Below are 22989 nucleotides of genomic sequence, written 5' to 3'. Positions count from 1 at the left end.
CCCTCTCATTATAGAAGGACATTCTTTTGAGCTCCGCCCAGACAGTGAGTCTGAGTTGTTAGTCTTTGAGAAGCCTCCTTTGTAAGCCGTTCTGAGCATAGGACGATGTTAGTCTGCCTCTCGTTTGAGAGCCGTCATGCTGACGTCTCTCTCCTCAGACTTCAGCAGGGCAGTATGCTAGGTTTTTAGGCATCCTCTCATTATAGAGAGTCACTCTTCTAGGCCTCCACTCCCTAGAGCTCCACCTGAATAGCGGTTCTGAGTTGTTAGGCTTTGCAAAGCCTCCTTGGTAGCTGTTCTGAGCGTTGAACACCGATAATGCTCCTCTCACTTTAGAGAGTCGCCATATTCAGGGCGCCATCCTTAGAGCTCGGCCAGGCAGTAGTGTCAAGTTGTTAGGCTCTCTGTGAGCCTCCTTGACTACTGCCCTTACAGAGGAGTGAGGTTGAGGCCTCCACACCTAAGAGCAACACCTGGGCAGCAGTGTCACATGGCTTGGCACTTCAAATATTAAGGTGCACCTCCTTGATGGCTATTTTTAAGTGTTGCTAGGCCTCCTCTCACTATCAAAAGTTAGAGGCCTCCACTCCTTAAGTCCGATTGAATAGATATTCTGAGTTGTAGGCTCTCTGTGAGACTCCTTTGAAGTTGAGCATTGAATGTATTTAGGCATCCTCTCCCTTCAGAGAGTCGTCATGTTGAGGCTTCTGTTCTCAGAGCTCGGCTAGGCATTGGTACTGAGTGGCAGGTTCTCTGTGGTACTCCTGCCCAGCCAGCAGAGCCATGTGGGGCCCAAATGGGTTTGACCTGGGCTATCTAACTGGGACCCAGCCAGTTTTGCACCCAGTTTCCATGTAGGCCCCACATGGATTTGCCCAGATGAAATGAACACTGCTTAGTGTGCACACTACAGGCGGTTTAATGTAACACTTAATCAGTGTTGGAGGTAATGAGATAATTAAGTGACTGAATAATGATTTTGTATTAGTGAAGAACACCTGCTGTTAACAAGCATAATCACTGAAGGAAAGAGAAACACAAGAACTACTTCCAGCCACAGCCTTGGATGAAATCAACTGAAGATAAAATACATTACATCTCTCAAGATCTGATTAAACAACTCCACAAACAACATTAGCTTCACTTATTACTAACCAGACTGACTTTATTTCTGTCAGACATCTACAGAAGTTCGTATTAAGAATTAAGAAGAGGCTTAGATGTTGATTACTTATTTGAAAGTAATAGTTTGATTTGATGTTACCATTGTGGTGATTAGTGTATGCTTTAGTCAGGCTCTTGACTTTTTAACATTAGTTTTTCTCTTGACAGCTGTGTCTGTTTGTTATTTTTTTTGTAATACATGTATTTGTGTGTGTGCCTTGACTTTGTTACAGTTTTGGCATTGAAGGGAAGAAATGTACTGCCCGACAGGGAGTGAGCAGAAGATCAGCACGGTGGTGCAGAGTGATGGCCATCAACCCACGTCAACAGCTTCGTTCGGTCCTTTGTGTTTAAATGGAAGACTTCACACTGAGGGACTGTGGCCTGTTTGCAGCCATCCACGTGCCCTTCAGTTAGGGGTGAATCTTGTGGGACACTTGTTGTTTTTGCTCACTTTTTAAGATAAATCAAATTGCTGATGTACTGCACCAGTATTATATAATATATATATTATATTTATATATATATATATATTTTATCATTATTAGCAATGATTATAAGTAATATTTAACAGTAAAATAACAATATATATTACAATATAGTAAAATACAGTAAAACTGGAACAAATTACAAAATACTGTAAAAATACAGTAAAATACTGTTATGTAGTTATACAGTACTGTTCTTTGTACTGTAAAATTGCATTACAGTACATTGCTGTAAAGCAAAATACAGTACATTGCTGGCAACCCTGCTGCAAGTACTGTACTGTAAAAATACAGGGAAATCGTTAACAGTGTGCCCATGCTGACCCCTGTCCACCACCAAAAGCATCAACAGAGGGCATGTGAGCATGGATTGGATACTTGTTTGTATACTTGATTTTGTTACAATGTCTGTTTCTACTTTATTAAATAATGTTTGGAAATGTTTTTTTTTTTTAAAATTGCAAATTCTTCATGTTTTTCCTAATTGTCCCAAAATTGGATTGTTTTGACTGACTTCTCAATTATTGTCAGATGTTTTGGGGTATATTATGTTTTGTTTGGTTCTGAGTGTGTGTTTGTGTTGTTTTACTGTATACAATGTGAGAATGTCTGACTAGCTTTATAAATTACACAATTTGTGCTGTCCAGGGGAGGGCTCCTAGCTCAGAATTTTGGCCCGAACCCAGAGTACTCCCCCCAGATGTAGACAGAACTAGAAGTGAGGAGATGGGGTGGTGGAGGGATGCTGATAAACTGTCAAAGAACAGAGGTATGTCTGCAGCATATATACCGCTTGTTGTTGGTTGATTAGCTGAATGCTTTCCACTTGTGCTAATTAGGTTAATTATCTGCAACTGCTCCTCCCAAACTTCATTAATAAAACATCATATAAAATATAAGTGTATTATTTAAAAAAAAAAAAAAAAAAAAAGATAATTTGAATAGAACAAATTTGTCTTGGAATTTTTACTCACTTCTGAATTATTCTTTCTTATGGTAAACTTATCCGGTTTTACTGTGGTGTAAAAAATTGACATGGTACCATGGTAATACCATGTTTTTTGTTGGGGTTTTTTTGGAATCTACCATGATTATAATATCTTTTTTCTTTTTCTTTTTTTCTTTTAGGTACCTTTAAGTTGTTGTTGAGGTGCTGGTTAGTCGGCCCAACGAAAATGATCAATTCAAACAGTCTTTATTTAAAAACCATTTAATAACTTGGAATACATAAACAGGCAAAACATTAAGTAAACCAAACTGCACTCATACATTGACAAGGACCGTCAAAAAAACAAGATTGACATATTAGTGGCGAGGAAATAGAAAAAGTAAACGCGTAACCGAAGAGAAAAACAAACTAAAAGTCCATGGAAATGAAACTAAACACAAAAAGGATGACAGAAGTAGGCTACCATGCACATACCATGGTATATGACTGTGATAATCATACAGTACTATGATATATATCAAGGTATTACCATCTGATGTACCACAGTAATATTACAGAACATTTTGTATTGAGATGATAGAAACAGCCTTGATACAACAATTGATACAAGGTTACTAGTTTAGTTTATTTAGATGTAAACATATAGGCATGAGTAGTTATGAAATGTTGAAAAACAATTTGTCGAACTTACTAAAACAAGCATTAAAATAAAAATTGAAAAAAACCGAATGATTAACTAATGATTAACTTTCATTCTTTGAACAGCAGCACGTTTTCATATTTGCAATTACAAAAATCATCATCTTTATCATATTGGGGTGTAAATTCATTTAGTGTATTTGACAGGTGTGATGATCAGTGGAGTTGAGTTTTTACCTCCATCATTAAATTCTGGGCTAAAATATGGATAGAGTTTGTCAGTGAAAGACTGACCAGTGAAAGAGTAGATATGAGAGCTGGACTCCACATCATAAAAGGAGACCAGACCCTCCTCATAATCCACAAACACACCGACCCGCTGCGGCTTCACGCTCAGAGGCAGAGGGACAGGAGGACCAGTACAGGATTCATATTCATTTTCATTCATCAGAGCCACAGTCCAGAATCCATCCTCAGGACACAGTGTGATCAATCCCTTCCTGTCAATGGATTCTCTGGCCACTCCTAAAGTCCATTCAGTCTTCCCCTTCACCTGCACCTCAAAATAAAATCTCCCTGAGGAGAATCCCTCCTTTCCCAGGACATCTACACATGTATCAAATCTCTCTGGGTTGTCTGGAAGTTTCTGTCTTTTGTCTCCACATGTCACTTGTTTTCCATCATCAGACAGGATGAGTTTAGGATGAGCTGTATCAGGATCCAGAGTCACATCCACTGAGAAAACAGAGAATATGAATCACAATTTTACAATACAGATACTTTGTGATGATGTTTTTAATATTTAATCGGTGTTTAATCATCCTGTATGTCAGTAATGAAGCTGTAAGTATATGAATGTAATCTAGTGTAGTTCAGACACACACTGTACCTTCATACTGCTGCATCCTCTTCAGATCTGTAGAGACTAATGACAATAGAAAAAAAAAAAATCATCTGGGGCCGTATTCACAAAACATTTTAACTTACCACTAAGAGTTCTCCTAAATAGCAGTAAAAGTTCTTAGCTAAGAGTTTTCTCTTAAAACCTATTCACAAAGCTGCTGAGACCAACTTGAAGTCTTAAGCTAAGAGTAAGGGCGGGGTTGACCTCGTTGCTATGGAGTAAACACAGTGATTGGCTGATGGGGGAGGAGTCAGTGATTTAATCACAGAAATATTGTAGAATGAGGTGTCATGTTTCCATATTAAAATAAGGTTTAAAAATACAAATGTTGCCCTATTCAAAATAAAATGTTGCCATATTGTTGCCATAAAGGTTTTAAAATATAGGCTAAGTGTCACTAATTAAACTAGTATATACAGTTAAAAAAAAATATATATATATGTGTGTATGTGTGTGTGTGTGTGTGTGTTTTTTTTTACTCTATTCGATCATTTGTAAGTGTGAACTAATGAAAACCACTGGCACAGGTAATCAGACAATCTTTATTTATTTGTTAAAGATTTTTTTTGGTGTCTCATCGTAGATTCAAATCTATAAATCAAAATGTATTGCATTTAGGAAGAAAAGGTTCAGCACCCAAGGCTCTGTCGCTATTGCCTCAATGGTGTTCAGTGTCTTTGGGTGGATTAGGACTGTTTGTGATTTGGTCTTACCTACATAGAAGGCAACGTTCTCAGGACCTTACGCAATGTTCCCTAAAAGTTCTCAAAAGGTGATGAAATTTCTGAACCTTTACAGAACATTCGGGGCGTTCCTAAAACGTCCTCTTTTTGGTAATGAAAGTGCTGCAGTTCAAGGTTCCTTATATGACTTTAGGGCAGGGATGGACAACTCCGGTCCTGGAGGGCCAGTGTCCAGCAGAGTTTAGCTCCAACCCTAATCAAACACACCTGAACCAGCTAATCAAGGTCTTTAGGATTAGTACACAGCAAAAACTGCAGTGTTAAATTAACTCTCCTGGAGTACATGTGAGACCATACTCAAGAGTGTTAAAGTGTTAAAATAAAAGTGTTAAAAGAACACTGAAAAGTGTTAAAGTTAATTAGATAATTAAGTGATTAATTGAGTGATGATTGAGCATTATTGAAGACACCTGATGATAACAAGTAGAATCACCAAAGGAGAAAATCACAATTTTTAAGCCACCATCGTGGAGATGAGGGTTTGTTTTAATTGGGCTCTTGTCCCTTGACTTTTTAAAATAAAATTTTGTTTGGGCTGTTTTAACTGTGTTATAACATCCAGACAAACAAAGAGAAAAAATGATTAGGTGGTGTTGGTTATGTTTTCACATAATCATTATTTGATTTGAATCACTGAACTCATTTAGAGCCCAATCTCTGAGTTAGATTTACATTATTGATTACAGCAGAACTGTGATTCTACAGCAGAAGATCAGCTTTATCAATATAATCTGAAGGATTTCACAAACAGTTGTTCTGAGCAAAAAAAGAAAAATCTTTCTCTTAGGCACACACAGACATCAAGAATCAGCCTGTGAATCTCAATGACGGTGACAAGCAACATATTCTGATCAACAGATCAACTCTGAACATTAGAAAACAAGCTACTAAAAAGTCGCATAAACGGAACAAAATAAAATATGAGAATAAAGGAAATTACTAAAACAATTCAGCTCATAATTTATTCATGCAGCAATGCATGATGGGAGCCATGGATGAATTTTGATTGGTGGCACCCAGAATGCACTGCAACATGGTTTATTATTCTCACCATTGTTGAGATTCACAGGCTGATTCTTGATGTCTGTGTGTGCCTAAGAGAAAGATTTTTCTTTTTTTGCTCAGAACAACTGTTTGTGAAATCCTTCAGATTATATTGATAAAGCTGATCTTCTGCTGTAGAATCACAGTTCTGCTGTAATCAATAATGTAAATCTAACTCAGAGATTGGGCTCTAAATGAGTTCAGTGATTCAAATCAAATAATGATTATGTGAAAACATAACCAACACCACCTAATCATTTTTTCTCTTTGTTTGTCTGGATGTTATAACACAGTTAAAACAGCCCAAACAAAATTTTATTTTAAAAAGTCAAGGGACAAGAGCCCAATTAAAACAAACCCTCATCTCCACGATGGTGGCTTAAAAATTGTGATTTTCTCCTTTGGTGATTCTGCTTGTTATCATCAGGTGTCTTCAATAATGCTCAATCATCACTCAATTAATCACTTAATTATCTAATTAACTTTAACACTTTTCGGTGTTCTTTTAACACTCTTATTTTAACACTTTAACACTCTTGAGTATGGTCTCACATGTACTCCCAGGAGAGTTAATTTAACACTGCAGTTTTTGCTGTGTACTAATCCTAAAGACCTTGATTAGCTGGTTCAGGTGTGTTTGATTAGGGTTGGAGCTAAACTCTGTTGGACACTGGCCCTCCAGGACCAGAGTTGTCCATCCCTGCTTTAGGGGGACGTTCCATTTTGGTTATTTTATGGTCAAAAAAGAACGTTACAATGAGGATATTTGGGACATTAACAGAACGTTCCCACACGGTCCTCTGTTGATCATTTAATAACGTTCCCGATATGAGTTTAGGGGAACGTTCCATTTTGGTTATTTTATGGTCATGCAAGAACGTTACAAAGAGGACATTTGGGAAGTTATCAGAACGTCCTATAGTAATAGTACCCTCAACATTCCCAGAACGTCCTGAATGTTCCCTGAAGGTCCACCAAATAACGTTCCCCAAACCTTAAAAGAACTCCACATCGTGACCGTCTCTGAATGTTCTGGGAACGTTACTAGGTGACAGGTTGTCCTGCTAAAAATTTTACATTCCCAGAACATTCTCAGAACGTCCACTGGTATTAAGAATGTTGTCTAGTAACGTTCCCAGAACGTTTAGAGACGGTCACGATGTGGAGATCTTTTAAGGTTTGGGGAATGTTATTTGGTGGATCTTCAGGGAACATTCAGGACGTTCTGGGAATGTTTAGGGGACTATCACTATAGGACGTTCTGATAACTTCCCAAACGTCCTCTTTGTAACGTTCTTATGTGACCATAAAATAAACCAAATTGGAACGTCCCCCTAAAATCATGTAATGAACCTTGAACTGCAGCACTTTCATTACCAAAAGAGGACGTTTTATGTCCCAAATGTTCTGTAAAATTTCAGAATTTTCGTCACTTTTAGACAAAGTTGCCTTCTGTGTGTGTGTTTTATAGAAAATAATAAAGTTTGAAGTCACCGTTATAGAGGAGAGCGTTTGCTTTAGATGGGCTCTTGATTTTTGCTATTTAATTATCAGATTTTCTTTGGTTGCTTTAACTTTTCAAAACATGTTTGTTATAGCAAAAGATGCAGGAGAAAGTCTGATCAGATGAATTTGGTTGTTTAGTGCTGATGATTCACTGGTCTTCTCCAGAGTCTGAACTATGAGTGTGTTAAATGTCAGTTTTGCATCAACTTTTTTTCCCCTCCTTTTTTTATTAGTTTTTTTTTTTTTAAATATTTTATACAGAGTTTTGAGCAGTGTCTTTCAGACTCACACAGACATCATGAATCAGCATATGATCCTCAACAATGGTGACACTAAAAAAATCTTTTTTTTTGTGACTTTAGTAGCTTGTTTTGTGATGTTCAGAGTTAATCTGTTTATCTGAAAATTTTGTCACCATTGTTGAGGATCATACGCAGAATCTTGATGTCTGTGTGAATCTACATGATGCTGTCTGAATAATTTAAAAACTTTCAAAAAAGGACAGAATCTTATGCGTTATCATATGTCTACGTAAAAGAAAACACAATATTCAAAGATCAGTGAATAAGGTCACTGTATGATGATCAAATCAAAAATAGAAAGACACAGTTACAACAATTGGAGAAAAAAATAAAGTTAAATTGTCAAGGGTCAGGAGCCCAACTAAAGCAAGCGCTTACCTCCGTAACGGTGACATCTATAAATTTTGATAAAACATCAACACCTCATTATGAAGATTTGTATGAAAGAAACAAAGTCAGAGTGGTTTGTAATAAGTGAAGATGCAGATATCTAGAGAGATCTGGGGCCGTATTCACAAAACATCTTTAGGCTAAAAGTAGCTCCTAAATTGCTGATTTAGGAGAAACTCTTAAAAATAATGGGCGTGTCAGTCCTAATTTTAGGACTCTTAAATTTTTGCTCTAAGAGTATTTCACAAAGCATTTTAGCACTAAAACTAGCTCCTAAATCTGTGAAATGTTAGGAGTAGTCAAGAGGACCAAATCACAAACAGTCCTAATCCACCCAAAGACACTGAACACCATTGAGACAATAGCGACAGAGCCTTGGGTGCTGAACCTTTTCTTCATAAATGCAATAAAATGCAATGCAATAAAAAAATTTGATTTATAGATTTGAATCTATGATGAGACGCCAAAAATGAATCTTTAACAAATAAATAAATATTGTCTGATTACCTGTGGCAGTGGTTTTCATGGGTTCACACTTACAAATAATTTAATAGAGTAAAAAAAAAAAAATAATAATAATTTTATATATATATATATATATATATATATATATATATATATATATATATATATATATATATATATATATATAGTCTGTGTATTTATTCCTCTTCTCGTGCTGATTAGAAAGACCGTTTGAATGCGTTTCTCCCAAACTTTGTTTATAAAACATAATTTGTCGGTTGAATTCTGCATTCTCTTGAGATGCAGACATCCAAGAGGTGGACAATTAACTGTATAGTTTAATTAGTGACACTTAGCCTACATTTTAAAACCTTTATGGCAACAATATGTTGTTTATTTTGACTGTGGGAACATTTTTATTAAAAAAACATTTATTTGAATATGGCAACATTTGTATTTTAAAACCTTTATTTTAATATGGAAACATGACACCTCATTCTACAATATTTCTGTGATTAAATCACTGACTCCTCCCCATCAGCCAATCACTGAGTGTTTTCTCCATAGCAACGAGGTCAACCCCGCCCTTACTCTTAGCTTAAGACTTCAGTCTATTCCTTAGTAAAAGTTTGTCTCAGCAGCTTTGTGAATAGGTTTTAAGAGAAAACTCTTAGCTAAGAACTTTTACTGCTATTTAGGAGAACTCTTAGTGGTGAGATAAAATGTTTTGTGAATAAGGCCCCTGTTATTGTTTAATGTTGTTTGTGTTATCTGTTTTTTATGTGTCACCATTGTGCTGAAGGGTAGCTCCTGTGCTTCAGTCAGTGATGATCCAGAAACACTGATGTTCTGCTGCATGTTGCTTTATTTAAAGACAGTAACTGTGTAGTTGCTGGTGCAGTGATACAGCAGTTACGTTAGTTCATGTGTGTGTTTTTGTCAGTTAATGACTTACTGCAAGAGATTTGCAATTTAAAGAAAAGGTTTCATAATATTAATCCAGGAAATACCTGTAGAGAGCTTTAAGTGAAAATAGTTTTTGTTTGAACAGCCACTTTTATTAGTCAAGTTTTTGACAAGGGCAGCAGGGACGTTCTGAGAACATTTCCAAATAAAGTATGGTTCCCTAAACGTTCAGAGAATGTCTTGAATGTTCCCTGAAGGTCCACCAAATAACGTCCCCCAAACCTTAAAAGAACTCCACATCTTGACCGTCTGTGAACATAATGGGAACGTTACTCAACACCAGTGGGGACGTTCTGAGAATGTTCTGGGAACGTAAAATTTCTAGCGGGGATTCTAACTTAGGAGTCCTCTTGACTACTCCTAACATTTCACAGATTTAGGAGCTAGTTTTAGCGCTAAAATGCTTTGTGAAATACTCTTAGAGCAAAAATTTAGGAGTCCTAAAATTAGGACTGACACGCCCATTATTTTTAAGAGTTTCTCCTAAATCGGCAAGTTAGGAGCTACTTTTAGCCTTAAGATGTTTTGTGAATACGGCCCCAGATCTTTGAGATGCTTTTATATATGGAAATTATAGACAAGATTTAAAGTTATATTTAAAGAATTGTGTACATGTTTTATCTGTTCAATGTGTCTCTACTGATATTTAGATGATCAAAGCAGATGATCATTTTGCTTTGAGTTCGAGCTCTGAATATTCTTCTTTATAAAAAACGAAATTATTTTATGCAGGTTATTTTTTGACTAACAATATTAATTCAATTTTGAAGTAGATTAGTGCTGATTATGCAGCAAATACAATATTTTAAAACTAACCAAAAAACAAAAAAACAATTAAAGTCCAGCGCTGAAGAAAAAAAAAAAAAATGTCTGCCCCTTTCACACATGCACACACAAATCCAACTTCTCAGGAAGAATACATTTGCTATGATATAATGCTATAAAATGATATTGAATATTATAGCTAATGATATATGATTTAACATTTATGATTACAATAACTTACATATGTTCTGACCAATGTTTAAACTCATTGCACATGATCATTTTGTAATTGTATTATGTTATCATAGATCACAATGCAAGTTTCAATATTCACAGAATTAAATCCCCTTAAAGAACGTACCAGTTAGTGTGAGTTTCTCCTGTAGAGTGTCCTGCAGTTGAGTCAGAGCTCTCCTCAGAGTCTCCAGACTCTTATCAGTCTTCACACTGATCTCAGACCAGTTCCTGGTGTTTCTAGAGCTGCACAGGGATGAGTAAATCTACAGCAGGAGAGAGGAGAAATCCTTCAGCATGGGGAGTGTTATGGTGTCATATACTGCATTATCATTGATCAGAGAGATGTTGACTGACCTGTAGGAGGTGGAGGTGATCTTCAGTGTGTGAGAGCTGCTCCAGCTCAGTGTTTCTCATCTTTAGCTCAGTGATCTCCTGCTCCAGCTCTTCAATGAGCTCTTCCTCCTGTTTCTCTGCTGCTTTCTGCTGCTCCTCCATCATCTCCAGCAGTTCAGTCTGACATCTCTCAATGGAGCGGATGAGATCAGTGAAGAGCTCGACACGGGCTGCTTTCTCCTTCTCTGTGTTTCTCTGCTCAACCAGGACAATCAATATTTTATTAGTCGTGTTTACTAAGATAAGAACCACATTACTACTGCTCATAATTGATAAGTGTTTTAAGGGGTTTTCAAAATCTCTCAACCGAAGAATTATCCTGTACCGTTTGCACTGAATGATTCCTCAAATCATGTGCCTTATTGAGGTGAGATGTGTTATTACTCCACTAATGGATCAAGTAATCTCAGACATGTCGATATTTAGAGCAGCAACACTGTGTGATATTACTTTTACACAACAACTTAATAAAGAAGTTACTATAAAATAACTTACATTTTAGAGAAATTATTGTCAGTTACCTTGTCTGTATTTACTTATACAACTGGAAAGAGTTTCAAATAAGTTGCACTAGTGGTGAATGAATCAGTTTTTGAACAAATCATTAGAGCGAATGAATCAAAATCAATGACTCGCTCATTAAGAGTGGTAAAAACAGTAGAAAGTCCCAGTGCTGACGGACTGTGTATAAAGAAACCTGGAGAACCGGAACTAAATGATGTATAATAGACATTTAAATTATACATATTTAATTATTTTAAACTCACTTTTCTGACTTCTGCTGAGTGTTTGACTTCTAGAATCTTCTTGGTTCTGTCCTGGATCATCTACTGCAGATCTTTTTGTGTCTTCATCAGTTGAGTCTATAGACAGAGAATGCACAATGTTTTCATAACCGATTCATTTACATCAAAGAACATGTGATTCCTCATTATAAGAGCCCTTAAAATCAGCTTGTCAGTAACTTCTACCTTCTTCTCTTCACTCTCCTCTTCTAAAGAAACAGTGTTGTGGTTCTTGTGGTCTGTTACACCACACACTAGACACACGGTTGTCTGATCATCTCTACAGAACAGCTCCAGAGGTCTCTCATGTTTCTGACATATATAGTCCTCCAGATTCCTCACAGGATTGATCAGTTTGTGTTTCTTTAAACCTGCCACTCTCAAATGAGGCTCCAGGTGAGTTTCACAGTAAGAGCTCTGACACACCAGACACGACTTCAGGGCTTTCAGCTTTCTTTCCTCACAGAAGTCACACAGAAGTTCAGGTTTTTTCTCAGGACTTTTCTTTTTATAGTGATCTACGAGCTCTCGGAGTGTGGTATTAATCTTGAGATCAGGTCTGATCTTGAATGTTTCTGTGCAATATGGACATTTGCAGGTCTGGCTGTTGTTCCAGCACTTATTCAGACAGATCTTGCAGAAGTTGTGTCCACATGGAGTGCTGACTGGATCAGTGAACACGTCCAGACATATCGAGCACTGAAGCTCCTCAGTCAGTGGACCGCTGGAGGATGACATCACTGGAAAGAGAAATGAAGATAAATCACCTACACTGCTAGTCTGAATGTAGTTATGTGCTGTTCGTTTAGGGTGTACACTCAGAATGTTTGGGGTCTCCCCAGACCGAAGACAGTAGGATGAGATTTTGTAACAAATTAATGCAATTTGTTTTTTTTTTAAACAAACATATCATCACTCACTTACATTAGTGGAAAATTGCTGCCATCTGCTGGACGACAATCACATATATAACTTAACTTTAAATTTCAGTGTGTATGTGAGCATGAACGTTCCACATTGTGGATGTTTTATAGTGTTGCCACTTCATTTCTGTATTCGTGTTCTGCATTGTGGCTGATTTATTGAATTTATTTGACAAATTAAGAACATTTATTGATTTTAATCAACCCCCATTCATTTTCAATGTGGGGTCTGAACATTCTGAGAGGTACTTTTTATGTCACAAGAACATACACTAAATATCACTTATGTTTGTAGATATAGCATGTGCCCACAAAAGTCACCAAGTCTCATACCATTTAGATGAAGGTACCTTTTTTATTATTACAGCAAACATCTTTTGGGGGTTGCCCATGACCGCAACAGGGCATAACGGAGATCAAAAAAATGAGCGTTCTTGGTAAAATGGTTATAAAGGAAATCCTGCCTCAAAAGTCAGATTTGCGGTGACTTAATATTCTGTTAAGAAGTTCTCTTGTGAGCATTTAATATATATATTTATATTGATGTGTTAACATTTCATTGATGAGGTAAACATTTGAACTATGACATGCTGTTTAGATCAGAAAAGTACAAAGTAGGGGTTGACAACTTTATTTTTTTTAAAGTCGACATTTATGTGATTAAAGACGAGTCGACGTCAATGATGAACAAATAAGGGGCTGTTCATACAGAACACGCTTTTCCATTCCAATGCGCTGCTTTTCCATTGTTTTCTATGTAAACGAGCTTGACAGACATTTTTAACTGTTGCGCTTGCGTCATCTGCGGTGCTCAAGTTCAAATCAGTTCAATTAATATTAAAAAATAAAATAAAATAAATAAAAACATCTCCAGACCTTGCGTTTTCCCCCATTCTACTTTTGAAAGCAAAAATGCATTCTGTGTGAACTATAGGTCCATGACTATGGATTTAAATAGTCAAATCATATTTGGGGGTTGCGCACAACCTTTTTTTGTGTTTTTTGAGATGTTTTACGTGTTAATACCCAAGCGATTTTCACTGGAGATGCGCCGAGTGAACGTGCAAATTCACTCCCTGACAGGATATGGCTCTTGTTCTTAGTGCAAGTGAACGGTAATGCAAATAAACACTTTTATGATATTAATAAAATTAAAGAATATAAAAATCCTTATATAAAATGGCATATATGGCATATACATGACATGAAGAGATGGTAGTCAGGTAGGGAAAATAAGTCACAATGACAGCAGTGCAAGTGAATGATACAGTGCAAATAAATTTTTATGAAATAGACATTCTCAACTAGATTTCTTGAATGTAAAAGAAAAAAAAAACAAATACAAATGTTACATTCCACGTATGTTTTTGTATTTTGTTTTTTGTTTTTCTCTCTCTCTCTCTTTGTATCTATCTGTCGAATTTTAGGTTGACGGTAAATCGGTGCTCATCTTGGTGACGTCATGACGCTCTGACGTCCCAACCAGCGTTCTGCCAATCTGCGGGTGGCTGATCATTTAAAAGGCTTTGGCGGCATTCCACCTGCAGTGAGCGTTTGGGCTCGGACCTCACTCAGGCTTGTCGAGCCAGAGCCAGCCATCCTTTGTGTCTGCGAACTGTTTATTTAGTCTGTGGTTTATTGAGACAGCACCTGGTTGTTTGTTTCTGTGTAATAGTTAAGCTGACGGAGTTAGAGAGTGATACAAGTCTCGTGTAAATGTTTGAGCCCATTTGAATTCTGGCGTGAAGTCATTATCTGTCAACCGAATGGTTGACCGATAATGAACCCTTTTGCTGCAGACAAGTTTCTCGTGTTAAATGTTTGAACCCATTCGAATTCTGGCGTGAAGTCATTATCTGTCAACCGAAGGGTTGACCGATAATGAAACCTTTTGCTGCGGACAGCTCAGAGATAACATCAACCTCACTGACCATTGTTAACGCCGTATAGTGCTTGTCGGCTCGATTTGGTAGCTAGCAATTAATGTTAGTTATAATGTCGGTGCTCGCCTCCCTTGTATTTTTGTTTATTTATTTAGTGGAGTTTAGTTAAGGCGCCGCGCCGAAGTTTTCGGTTTTGTTTCTACATTTTATTTTTGGTAGTTAGTTTAGGGGCGTGGGCGCTAGTTAGTGGGTTTTGTTTTGATTATTTCTTTTCTTTGGCGACATCCTCGTCTTTTTCTTACTTTCATTGAGTTTATGTCTTACTTGTGTTGACTTATTTCTACCGTGTTAATAAATATCGGATATTAATTGCATCCCTTGTCGTTTGATCTGTTCCTCCCCACACCGCAACAGCTGCATTTAATTGTTGCGGTCATTCCATTTAACAACTTTAAGCACGTAACACAAAAATAGAATGGCATATAATACACATCTATTGGCATCTTTAGCAATGTTGTGTCCTTGAATTGCTGTCAGGGTTTTATCACGATTGTGTGTCCACACAAATCTGTTAGCCTATTTGTAATAACAAGAATACTGTCTTTAAAAACAAATTATTTTTAGAAAATGCTAGGCTATGATAATGGCATTGTTCTTGTGAGATTTATTTAATGGACACCTGAGAGTAGCACATCCACATATAATACTCTGAAGAATTAATGGTGTGAAGATTTTAGATCACTTTTATCAGGGTTTCCGTTGTCCGGTAATTACCGGACATTGGCCGGGAAAAAAATTAAATGTCCGACAAAATTAAATCTCTCCGGTCAAATTGTCAGATTAAAACTGCCTAATAATCCCGGCCCCGCCCCCCTAACACAATCTGAATCGACCGTTTGAAAGTTTTTAAACAACATCGCATGTTGCATTTCAAATAAAGCGCACGCCTAACGGCTATAATATAGACCTAAACCACGAACTATTGAGAGACGTTTCAAATATGGCCAGGCCCAGGCAGACTAGCCTTAAAAGTTTTTTTCAGAGGCCAGACGCGAAGGAGGATACTGAATCAGGAACGCCTGAAGCCTCAGATGTCCAGAGCCAGACAGCTCCGCCACCACCGGAGAAAAAGCCGAAGTGTAGGGCGTATCGGTCGGAATGGAGTGACAAGTTCCCATGGCTAAGATGTGAGGTAGTTGATGGTAACGAAAAAATGTTCTGTTCGCGCTGCGAAAAGGCAGGACGACGCAACGGATTCACAAGAGGGTCGAATAATTTGAGAATGTCTGCTCTCATTGAACATAGTCAGAGCAATGACCATGTTGCGTTCAAGTTCATTTGACAAGGAGTCATTTCACACGGTGGCCAATTTAAATGTTACCAGCTAAATGAGACATACTGAGTTTATAATTAAGTTTGCTTGAGTAAAAACAATGCTATATTCGGATATTTTATGTGGGGAAGGGGGGTTGGTTTGTTAAACTATGAAACGTGAAACCATAGTAAAAAACAATTGGTTGATTGACGCCAATCGGACGTTCATGTTTTTTTTTCCGTCTATTTGAAAGTTAGGCTAGTAAACATGTTGCATATACGGCCTGATTATGTCATTTTTTAAGTTACATAAACTGCTTTCAGTTTTCCTCAACTTGACTAATTAAGAGGCGATATTTGACCGGCATATCATCAAAATGTCCGGAAAACGAAACCTCTGCCGGTCACTTTGACCGGCACCATTTTTTTCTAGCGGAAACTCTGCTTTACATCTTATCAGTTTAAACTGAAATGGTGCGATATATTAAGATATGTATAATGTATAATTTGTAAGAAGTATGTTCTTTTAATATTATTCCCTGGAGAAATAATTAGATTTAATTCATTTAATGCTGCTATAACAATGCGTACTTATGTAAATCCTCTGTATATTTTTGTATGAATAAGCTTATGTTGATCTTTATTGTGCAGGCACTGAAATAAGTAGAACATTAAGCATTGAATGAAAAGTTGTTGTTTTTTCTGCATGTAAACGTCAGAAACGTACATTTATTTCACAAATACATATTAACAACTTCATCCGTTTTTAAACAGCTTCAAAGTTTGCAAGTTACTAGGGGCAGCTGTGAGGTGAAGACCATAGACATATAATAAACACTAGACGCCCCATTGGCCTCTGGACCGTACGTCAACGGCGCCGCCATGTTGCGCGGGGCAACGTTCGCATTACGCTGATAACTGGAATTGAGAAAAATGCCTGCTTCGTGTGCTGCTTGGGGCTTTACAAATCGCTGCACAATTGAAAACTGGTCTCGGGGAATAACCTTTCACAGGTAAGACTGAACATTTGTTTCTGGTTGTATTTAGTCATTATATAATTGATAGTAGTTGGCCAACGGAGTCAGTTAGACTAAGCGATGTCACTAATTAGCTGTGAAAGTTGAGACGTGAGTTTACATGATTTCTAATATAGTTTTAGCTTATGTTATTTTATAAACTAAAGTTTAAATATGCATCTCTATTTTATTAAAACCGACTTTTATGACAAGTACTCGTTACGGCTAGGTGACTGATATTTTGTTAATCTTAATCTAACCCTTACTTTAAGGTTAGTTAGTGGGCTAGCTTTTCACACATTTAAGGTTTCACAAAGACAACGAGTTGAGGAGACAGTGGTAAGTAGCTAGAAGGGAAGTTTCCCGACTCATCTACATTATTTAAAAGTTTGCCATTAAATGGTGATTTGTTTATATTTTTATTTCTTTTTCAGCCCATTGCAACCAGGGCTACACAAGCCTCAAGGAAAGCTAAGGAGAGCCTGTCAGTGGATTGTTCTCACCATTTCCAAGAGACTGATGGAAAATATATATCCCAGTTCTGGGATATGTGGAATAATCTGAGCACAACAAAACCACAAGACCTACCAATACAAGATGGAGAAATCTGGACAAAACATTTTGAAAATTTATATAAAGAAATCCCACCAAAACAACTCAATGACAATTATAATCTGATCAACCAAAATCTACAAATTTATGAAGACACAATTAAAAATAATCAAAATCCACTCGACTTCCCAATTACACATGAAGAATTAACAAATAAACTCAAAAGCCAAAAATGTAAGAAATCTTGTGGTGCTGACAGCATTCTGGGTGAAATGCTGAAACACAGCACACCTGAGCTGCAGATGGCTGTGCTCAAATTATTCAACATTGTACTTAGTTCAGGCTGTTTTCCTGACATCTGGAGCCAAGGACTTATTACCCCAATTCTTAAGAGTGGGAATAAATTGGACCCTAATAATTTCAGAGGCATTTGTGTGAGCAGTAATCTGGGGAAGTTATTTAGCAGTATTTTAAACAATAGAATTGTAAACTTCCTTACCGAACACAATGTTCTGAGTCCGAGTCAGATTGGCTTCCTTCCAAATCACAGAACAACCGACCACATTTACACCCTACACACCCTAATTAATAAACACGTAAAACAGACCAAAAACGGAAAAATATTTGCATGCTTTGTCGATTTCAAAAAAGCATTTGATTCTATTTGGCATGACGGATTATATTACAAACTTTTACAAAGCGGTGTAGGGGGTAAAGCTTACGACATTATTAAATCAATGTATTCGAACAACAAATGTGCAATACTAATTGGCAACAAACATACAGAATTCTTCACCCAGAAGACAGGAGTGCGGTAGGGCTGTAGTCTGAGTCCAACGCTGTTCAACATTTACATTAATAAACTAGCGGTGCAGCTGGAACGGTCTACAGCTCCCGGACTCACTCTACAAGACAAGAACATTAAGCTCTTGCTGTATGCAGATGATCTGGTGCTGCTGTCACCCACTGCACAGGGACTACAGCAGCACCTGGACCTGCTGGACGACTGCTGCCAGAACTGGGCCCTGGCAGTGAACCTCAAGAAGACCAACGTTATGGTCTTCCAGAAAAAGCCCAGATGTCAGGAACACAGATACCAGTTCAGTCTAGGCAGCACCGCCCTAGAACACACGATGCAGTACACTTATCTCGGTCTGATCGTCACTGCATCAGGGAGTTTCAGTATGGCAGTGAATGCTCTCAAAGATAAAGCTCGAAGAGCTCTATACGCCATCAAGAAAAGATTCCAAAACGTTGATTTACCAATTCCAATCTGGTGTAAAATCTTTGATAGTGTGATTCAGCCCATTGCGCTGTATGGAAGTGAGGTTTGGGGTCCACTCAGTGATCAGAGCTACACTAGATGGGACAGACATCCAACAGAAGCCCTACACACAGAATTCTGCAAAATGATCCTAAAATTACAAAGAAGAACACCCAACAATGCATGTAGGGCAGAATTAGGCCGATTCCCATTGATTATTAATATGCAAAAAAGATCCCTCAAATTCTGGATGCATCTAAAATCAAGTCCCACAGAATCGCTACATTTTAAAGCATTACAAACCCAAGAACTGAACCCTGAAAAGAGTCCCCTCAGTCAGCTGGTCCTGAGACTTACTAACCTGACTAACTCTACTAACACTAACCAGTCTCAGACCAGCACTGCTTCTCCAAACATCAAAATAAACCAAATTTTCAAACAATCTAAAAATACATATCTGGAACATTGGGATGAGGAAACTAAAACACAAAGTAAATTACAATTCTATTGAACTCTGAAATCAAATTATGAATTAGAAGAATATCTCCAAAGTGTCAAAGACACAAAGCAGAGACACATCCTGACCAAGTACAGGCTCAGTGAACACAGTCTAGCCATCGAGACCGGCAGACACAGAAAGAGCTGGTTACCCAGAGAGCAAAGGGTGTGTGTTCACTGCAGGACAGGAGAGATTGAGACAGAGATGCACTTCCTCCTTCACTGTCAAAAATACATATCAATTAGAGATCTCTACTTCACCAAATTCAGTAATGTAATAAATAACTTTACTGCCATAAGTGAAGTAGAACAAATAAAGTTAATATTAGGAGAGGGACCGACAGCAGCACTGGCCGCGAGATACGTGTGGATGTGCCACAGCCTGAGAGACAGCAGGTGAATGTGTGTGTCTGACCTCAGTGTGTTTCCCTACCGTCCACCACAGTGACCCTTCGTACGTGTGTGTATATATATTTGTTTAACCACTGTGGTACCAAATGTTCAGACATGTTCTATTGTGTCACACTGTTAATTTAAGTTTAAGTTATGTTGTAATATTTGATAGCATTATAATATTTGATATTATTGTCTTCTATTATACAGATGTTTTTATTATTGTTTTATGTATGCTTTGGCAATATTGTATTATTTACAGTCATGCCAATAAAGCAATTTTGAATTTGGAAAATATATAGCCTTTTGTTATTATTATTATTATTATTATACCAATACTATGTTATTATTGTACTAGTCACTATTTAATTTACTATTTTTTTATTGTCTATATTATTCTGCAATTGATATTACATTGTATTTGCAATTATTATTATACCAATACTATTATTAATCTATTATAGTTATGATGTTATATTATTGTCTATATTCTGTAAATGATACTACATATTCTATTGCTATTATAGTATTATACTATGCTATTATCAATATATTATGATATTATATTATTGTACTTATACTATTTTATAAATGTTCTATTCATTACTATTTTATTTGTTGTATACTGTTTGTTTATTGACAATATTATATACTTTATTATTGACTATATTATTATATTATATACTACATAAACTATTTCTTATAGTGTATAACAAACTATTTACTATTCTCAATTTCTTTATTTGCATTGCACTAGATGTACCATATATGTATTACCATAAAGGATCCATCAGTTATCTTTGTTGTTGTATGTTTTTGGAGTATCTATCTGTATCATTTTAGTGCTATAAAAATACAGAAAGCAGCCTGTGTGATTTGTATTTGATGATTTTTGTTTCATTTTATCAATGGTGGTCAATTCTAAGTTCAAGAAAAGCTAAAATTGTGTTAAAGACAGAAAATCCCTTTTTTACAATAAGAAAACGTTATTTAATTTAATGTGAAAATTAAATTATATCTCAGTATGGGCGTTTTCACAATTCTTATTAGGGCTGCACGATATAATCGCATGGGATTGTCACGCGCATTTAGTCAGTAAAGCCGGTTCCCTGATTACCGCTAAATCACCATCACCTGCTTTCAAATGGAGCGGCATTTAATAGACAGAGCCGTAGTTCACTGACAAGTTACGCAATATCGCGTTCATTATCGAAGGCGATTCATCTGCGATATGAACGCAATATTGCAAGAATAAAGCAGTCAAATACATGACAAGCCTGAGCTTTGACTATTTTTTATTAAAATAAATATTTTATATGTCTAACTATAGAGATCTTAAGTAACTAGAACTTTTTGTACACCACGTACATTATAAACCACTGAAATTGGTTGATAAATGTAAATGTTATTTTTGTTTTTACATCATGTTTCCGCAGCTCGTCCGTTTACTTGTGTTTGTTAACAGCGCAGTCTTGCCCCGCACAATATGGCGGACTCATTGACGTATCACAGCAACAGTCCAAAGCGGCCAATAGGGCGTCTAGTGTTTATTATATGTCTATGGTGAAGACCACATGTCCCAAGATTCTGCGCTCAAACTTGGTGTCATCAAGCTACGCTTTTGTTTTGAATAGGACTCTAGCGACCTCTAGCGGACAGAAAATATTACATATTGCACCTTTAAAGGTGGTACAGGGGATGTTTTCGTCAACTGAATTTTTGAAATGAGCGCATGCGGAAGAACAATCCCCCTCCTTCACAGCTCATTTCAAGTGAACGCCTCCCAAAACTCGTGCACGAGTGTTTGTTTACCACCGGCATTCGCTGTGTTATTAAGCCGAGCACAAATTTTACGACTAGCTAAAACATTCTGACTATGCTCAACATACAGTGATAGTTTCCTGCTCCTGAAGCAGATTTATATACTTTCACATGGAATTTGAACACCGACTATAATCGCAGACTAAACGCAACTCGCTCTGACTGGACGCGTTTGAGCGCGATCAGCCATAAGTATCAATTTGCATTCATAATCGGCCTTACAATCGTTAAGCCGCGCACACACTTAGTGGATTCATTATGTCGGACTCACCGCAGGTAACTCATAATCTGCAGTTGTTACTCCTGTCTCCCGACAAAAACATTGCATGCGGCGCCTGTAGAGTGTGGAAAGTTACTAGAGCGCGCAGCCGCGCGTCTCTCACAAGGAATGTCATGGCAGTAATCGACAAGTCAGAGGGCCAATCCGCGCACGTCTCTCACAATGGCAGTGATTGACAAGCCAGAGGGCCAATCGTTTACGCGATTGGCTAATGTTTTTAAGGCCCTACCTCGTGCACATATGATGTATATTAATAATTTTCCTTTCAGTGCACCTAATAAATAGTCTTTTATCAGTTAGTAAAGACGGTTTCAAGTAATATTGCAAAAATGTATAAAACAAAACATCCTCTTTACCACCTTTAACTGATATATTGTGTCCAGGTATGTATGACTTAGTGCAGTTTTAATCTTGATTTTCAGCTGAAGTGTTGCAGGTTTGTGTTCAGTCTGTCTGCAGTTTCTTTAGCCTTTATGTCATGTGACAAAATGACAGAAACACCAAACTGCTTGAAACCAAACAAATCACAATAAGTTTAATACTATTCAGATACCATTTCAGTGCAGTAAACAACTAAAGCAGTTGTGTATTTGACAAATTGTTCAACTCATCCCAGTTTGACAAACCTACTAAACCTGAACACTTCCATTAGAAACCTGTTCAACTCAATCTCTCTTATATTTCTATCTCTTAACTGGGAGTATCAGAGGTGTTCACAAGACTGTTTAAACAGATCAATAAATATTCTGTTATTTAAATAGGTTGATCATTCAGGTGTTCATATTGTTGATCAAGTTCGTTCAACTTTTTTCTTTTTAATCTCTCTGAACTACAGTGATGTCAAAACTCCTCCTGTATTTACACATTTACATTTCTCCCTGTATTCAGTGTGTTGGGTTCATGTGTGTCTGTTTCTATTGTGACTGATGTTTCTATCAGGTCACAAAGAATAATAATGAGCAGACTTACAAAAGCTTGAAAAGATTGGTCATATCTGTAAAGAGTTTTCATGCGGGTATTCTAGAAAGCAAAGTTAACTTACCGTCACAAATACACTTAACTCTCGGTTGGTTAACCCAAACCTTGCTTACTCGAGGTATGTATGGTATGCTGGTTCAAAAAATGCGTCCGGGAGTAAAGCCAACTCTGGTTAAAACACAAGACATTCTCAACAGAGCGACGAATCGATGATTTACCATAACAAACGCCAAGAAAAAGCGCGCCATTCTACTTCCTTCTTCTTCTTTTGTTAAATGGCGATTTACATAGCTTACTTAGTACACATCGCCACCTATAGAGGGTATG

General features: G+C 37.1%; 1 pseudogene; it reads right to left on the bottom strand.

Moving 5' to 3' along the window:
- Window positions 1–2846: 2846 nt before the first annotated feature.
- Window positions 2847–22956, bottom strand: LOC125261946 (annotated as a pseudogene).
- Between the last annotated feature and the right edge of the window lie 33 nt (window positions 22957–22989).

This window comes from Megalobrama amblycephala, unplaced genomic scaffold (assembly GCF_018812025.1).
Source record: "Megalobrama amblycephala isolate DHTTF-2021 unplaced genomic scaffold, ASM1881202v1 scaffold534, whole genome shotgun sequence".
Classification (NCBI taxonomy): Eukaryota; Metazoa; Chordata; class Actinopteri; order Cypriniformes; family Xenocyprididae; genus Megalobrama; species Megalobrama amblycephala.
This window is presented reverse-complemented; position numbering and strand designations above follow the sequence as displayed.